The sequence below is a fragment of the Notolepis coatsorum genome (assembly GCF_963971535.1).
Source record: "Notolepis coatsorum genome assembly, chromosome: 1".
NCBI lineage: Eukaryota > Metazoa > Chordata > Actinopteri > Aulopiformes > Paralepididae > Notolepis > Notolepis coatsorum.
This window is the reverse complement of record NC_140165.1, coordinates 87,936,921-87,942,920: the sequence shown is the minus strand read 5'-3', so window position 1 is coordinate 87,942,920 and position 6,000 is coordinate 87,936,921.

The window sequence follows — 6,000 nt, the reverse complement described above, 5'->3', positions numbered from 1 at the left end:
GTGCACAACGGGGATAGGTGTATTGTCCTCCTCGTCACTCCCTTCCCTGGCATAGCCTGTCAGACGTTCTGGGGGTCAGTGTTCCCTTGTGGAATACCTCCCACTGCTTGAGGCGCTTGACGTCACCCTCAGGTGCTTCTCATCATCGCCCTCTGGGGGTTGCTGACTGTCTGTCTGCGCAACTGTACTGAGTACACTGGGGTGGTGTGTTTCTATTTCTACACACCTTGTTCTGGAGTCCAGCTCTGGCTCCTCTGTCTGTGTCTCGCCCTCACAGGTTGCCTTCGTGACAAACTTGACTAGCATGTGTTTCAGCACTATCCCTTTACCGGGATGATAAACTAGGAGGGCAGGACTTCCTCTGTCGTGTCCTACGAAAAATCCTTTAACATCTTTGGACTTGGGTTTCCCTTGTCCTGCAGTTACACATAAGACACTGATCCAAATCGGTGCATTCTGGCTAGATTACACTTCTTTCCTGTCAGCGCTGTATACGGAGTGGTGCACCAGTGCTTATTAAAGCACCTGTTTCTGGTGTAAGCGGCTTCTTGTACCGCATAATGCCACAGGCTCTTTGGTAAGTTACTATCTGCTAGCTTACATCTAGCCATTTCGGAAAGGGTGTGCCATTCCCTCTCTGCCACCCCGCTCTGGTGTGTGGGATATGGACGTGACGTCTTGTGTCTTATCTTATACCTTCCCAACAGTGATTGGAACTCTCTGTTTGTGAACTCGGTTTCGTGGTCGGACCTCAAACATCTTACTGTACCATAAGGAGCTACGTCTGCCAGGAATTTTTCCGTGGCCTGGAGTATGTCACTCTTTTCTTTGATAAAGTAAACAAACACTGCCCCTGTACACACGTCTGTAAAAGACTGTACATATCCAAAACCTCCTATGGACTCGTTGCTTACTGGGCCGACTAGGTCCATGTCAACTAGTGCAAGTGGTACTCCTACTCTGTCTGTGGGATTTCTGTATCTCGGTTGGGTAAACTTCCCCGTTTTGCACATTGCACAATTTTTGTCAGGTCTACGCTTCTCCCACTCAATGTGCATACCCTCTGACACTACTTGCAGTTTCAGTAAATCCTCATAATTACAATGACCCATAATCTCGTGCCATGTCTGAATATCGTGACTGGCCGTCCCGCTATTACACATCATCATCATCATTATCGTTACACTGGTCGTAGTCATTACACTCCGTTTTCAGATAAAATACTCTCTGGTACATCTTTATGTCAAACCGGGTATCGTCAGGTTCTACAAGAACATTTTTACCTTTATCGAAGGATACCTTGGCGCCGCTTGCAGTAGCAGCTATTACAGAGAATAGTTCTTGTGGGAACGATGGTACATATAGAGCGTTCTTTAGCGGCACCGTACGCCGGCGCCCCCTGCTGTCCGTGAGGCATACCTGTGCGTCTTCCCTCTCTTGTGCCAATCCGTAGATGCGTCTACCGTCTGCCAGCTCCATGCAGTGCCTCTCCAAGTGGAAAGTGTCGTCAAAGTTCTTGAACCGACTCCTGTCGTTGATGACATGGGACGACACTCCTTCAGCCCCGCCCTGTGCATGCAGCACAGCATGCGCTCTTCCCAGAGTTCGTAGTTCTCTGCTTTTCCAGTGAATGTCGGCCACTTGTCTCTTCTCTGGTTTTCCATCCTCTTCGTTAATGGTATGCTTAGCTTTTACTCTGGTCGGCCTAGCAACTAGCCACGCGGTGCTCCCGGCGCTATCCTAGCCTATAACTTCAGCTAAGCTTGATACAGTACCTCCACTATTTTGCCCCGGCGTTATCTGGGCCCATAACCTGTTAACAGAACTCACTTTAGGGCGACAATAATGTGGTCAAGAGGCATGGTTTCTATCTTGTGCCTGAACTGGCGTGGCTTATTTTATTCACATATAAGCAGCAGTTGTACAACTCTTCTCTCTTTGAGAGATGTTGGAGGAGAAAACGAAAGGGGTGGGCACCTTTCCTTTTATAGTTGCCCTAAGGTAGAATACCTGGGTGGCTATGCCCAGAGCGCCCTCCAGTGGGGACAGATATATATGCACCAAGGCAATCACTGATGGAGACAATTGTCTACACAGGTAAACAGTTACTAGTGTAAACAGTCATATGTACAGTTAGACAGTTACTAACAATCCTATACAGAGTCTCTTATCTCAACACGCAACCTCAACATATTAACTGAAATAGCGTTCGCTTAGCAAGCATTATCCATGAGACGTTCTGGTTTCCAACATGTAAGCTAACGTAAACATTACAATACTAACCTAACTAGCTAAAATGTACCCATGATTCGAGTAGCTGTCATCACGGTTCCAGGGTGCTTTCTTGTGCATATACACATATCTTCATGTGAAGACATCATCGTCGAGATTGTGTGCGTGTGCCAGGTCTCCCAAGAAGCTATATAAAGCTTTTGGAGGTAAGCTCCATCACTGTGTAGTGCTCGCTGCTGCTTTCTTCTTCTTTGTCATTAGTACACAGAATGGAGTCATGGCAGACAATGGGAATTATACTGCCCCCAGCACTTCCTCTCTGTTTAAAGTGGTTTGTCGCTGAATGTCGCTGCTTCACTGCATAATGTGCTGTTATATTTTATGTTTTTAACCTGACCTTCTCTCCCCAGCAACCTCCTGCAGGGCCTCACCTTCCATCCTCTTTCTACCTTTTTACCCTACCCTCCAATCTCCCCCAATCCCATTCAATCTGATTTGCTGCAGCTCAAATGTATCCCCTTGCCCCACTTTGCCTTTTATGTATTTTTGTATGTTTGTTTTTTGTTTTTGCTGCCATTTTGGCCAGGTCTTGCTCGAAAAAGAGATCTTTGATCTCAAGTGACTACCTGGTAAAATAAAGGTAAAATAAAAAATAAAAAAGTTGTTCGTCGGGTGAACGACGTTTCATGTGTCCCTGTTGAAGCCATTCCTCTCATCGCCCTTGTCCCCGCCACTCTCTGCGGTTCCTCCACCCCGCATTATTGATGGTCAGCCTGTCTATACGGTGCGGAAGATCCTGAGTTGTAGGCGTAGGGGGAGGGTGCTTCAGTTCTTGGTGGATTGGGAGGGGTACGGGGTAGAAGAGCGTTCTTGGGTGCCTCAAAGGGATATTTTAGACCCCAGCCTGATCGATGATTTCCGGCGACTGCATCCCGAGGCCCCTAGGTGAACGTCTGGTGCCGTTCGTCGGGGGGAGGTACTGTAACGTTCTGGGTTCCCTCTCCCGGGAACCCAGCTGTCAGTCTGGAATGTTTTCACCTGGTGGTTGGTATTTGCATTTTGGTTGTCACGCCCACATTCCTGTGTTGTCACTGATTGGTACTCTCCACTGTTGCTGTCACTGTGCTGTCAATTTGCTGTCACTGCTAATTGATTGGAATGTGTGGTTGGTGACTACTTATTCTTTCTCTGTTCCCTTGTTTGTTGTCGAGGCTTCAGAATACCGTTCGTGTGGGAAGGAGCTGGTCAGAGTTTGCTGAGTCACTCGTGATGCACTTATATTACTTTTGCCTGTTCTCTCTGTTGACGCTCGGCATCTTTCCTGTATTATCGCTGCTCTGTGTGTTTTAATAAAGACACACCCTTAGAAATAGCTACTTACCTCCGTTTCTCCGTGTCTCCTCCACCATTGGACTCACTACTAATCACCCCCATACGTAACACACATTGGACCAGATGGCGGGGTTCAGAGCCAAGATGAGTCAGACCACGTGTAACGAAGTAACAAACACACCTGACCTGATAACAGCACGTTATTATATACGGGCCGCCGAACTATAACAGGTTAATCTAATGTTCAATCGTTAATTTGATTACATCTGTTCCCATCTTGTATTGTACAATAATTGTTGCAAAAAACAAAACAAAAAACCTCTGGTATAAACTACGCCCACTTCTGGTCTTCTGGTCAAATACAGATACAGATAATGTTGTTGGTTGAACAGATACAGATAGAGATAATGACGTCCGCACACCCATAGCCTGAATGTATCCTCTCCCTACTTCCCATTTCCCCATGTGGAGTGCATCTGATTGGATAAATGACATGCTGGTGCTTTAGTGCGACATCTAGTGGCTGAATGTTTTCTCTATAGCACATTTTAATAAGTATTATTAAATAATATTCAATGTTATATTATGTTTATAACGTTCAACATGTCAGTGGTCAGAAGAAGCTCCATCTACGGTTAGAACAGAACAATGTAGACTCAGTCACGGGGAGTTATGGGTCATGTCTCGGGAGTTATTGGTTATGTCTCACTCAGTTGTAGGGAGTTATGGGGTTATGTCTTCGAGTTATGGGTTATGTCTCACTCAAGGACACTTCATAATGAAGTTGGGAGGAGCCAGGACCTAATGGGGAAATCGGAAGGCGACCGCTCTACCTCTTGAGCATGGCCAGAGTATGCCACTAGGGCGTCTCCTCAAAGGACAGACAGAACAAGCATCCTCCCCCAGGAAGAACATTTCCAAAAATAACAGCTCTCTAATATTCATTTCTAGGGCCTTTTTGTCAAATATATCTGAAAAGATTGGGACCCCTGTACTTTAAACAGTATACACATTCTGTCCTTTTATACTTGCTTTTTTAATACCAGACGAGCAGCAAATGGGATGCTTTTAAATGTTCCTTTGATGCAGTCAGAGCTTGGTAAAGCTGCATTCTCCCACTATGCTCCCTTTTTATGGAATACGCTGCAAGTAAAACGTTGTCTAGAGGCACTTAAGTTCCTACTGTAAATGCTTTTAAAGGTATGCTACGATTAGCCCTTCATGAAACATGTAACTGTTTTACCTGATGCTATTGTTGATGTGATTATGCTCCTTGCCACTGCACAAATTACCTTCTGTATTTATATTTGAATTGTATGTTTTTTGTTTAATGCCCTGTTTTATGTTGAAACTTGTTGTGTGCCTTGTTGGTCAGGACTCCCTGGAAGAAGAGATCTTGTATCTCAATGGGACATTCCTGGATAAATAAAGGATAAATAAAATAAAATAAAAAATAAAAATCATGCTTGCATGCAGGCACATAATATCATATTCAAAATAATATTCGAAAGAACATTTGTGAAATGAGGCAGTGTGATTACTTTATTCTGTATTGTTTTACGCAGTGTGATTACTTTATTCTGTATTGTTTTACTCTGTGTGATTTACTTTATTCTGTATTCATGAAGTTTATTTCATTTAATTATTTTACAGTGATCCCTCCATTCTGTGTTAATGCTATTTATTGATGTACTATGTGTTGATTGTTTCCTGCCCAGGAGACTACAGACGAGGAGTACAGGGGCGGGGCTATGGGGTGGCTACTTGGGCTCAAGCCCCGAATGTTTTCTGAAAAGCCCAGAATCTATTTAAAAAAAAAAAATATATATATATATATATATATATATATATATATATATATATATATATATATATATATATATATATATATTTTTGACAATTAATCATTGTTACATGAAAATATGTTTGCACCAGATTTAGCAGAAGCTAATTTCCATCTGTAGTCTATCCAGCTGCTAACTGTATTTGAGTGAGTTAAGTCTTGGTGTTATGGTAGACTCAGACCTAAGCTTTAAATCACAATCAACAAGTTGACAAAAACACAATTCTTCCAGCTTAGAAACATAGCTAAAGTACGGCCATTTATAAAAAAAAACGTATGCATTGCTCTTGATCTGCCAATGTTGTGCTCATCTTATGCCTGTCTTTTTGTACTGCTGTGAAGCACTTTGAGCTGCAATTCTTGTATGAAAGAGTACAGATAGATACAGTGCTGATACTGAGAATTTCCCCAAATATCAAAACCCGATGTCACGAACCGTGTGTAACATGCCAGAAATCAAAGCAGAGTAACTCCATGTTCCTGGCCAAATTACCATCAATGCCATATATGCATCCCTTCCCTCTTACGTGTTTGGGATGCCATTTTTGCTATTATAAACAAAGCTATGGAACAAGGAAGTGTGGTTTTGCTGA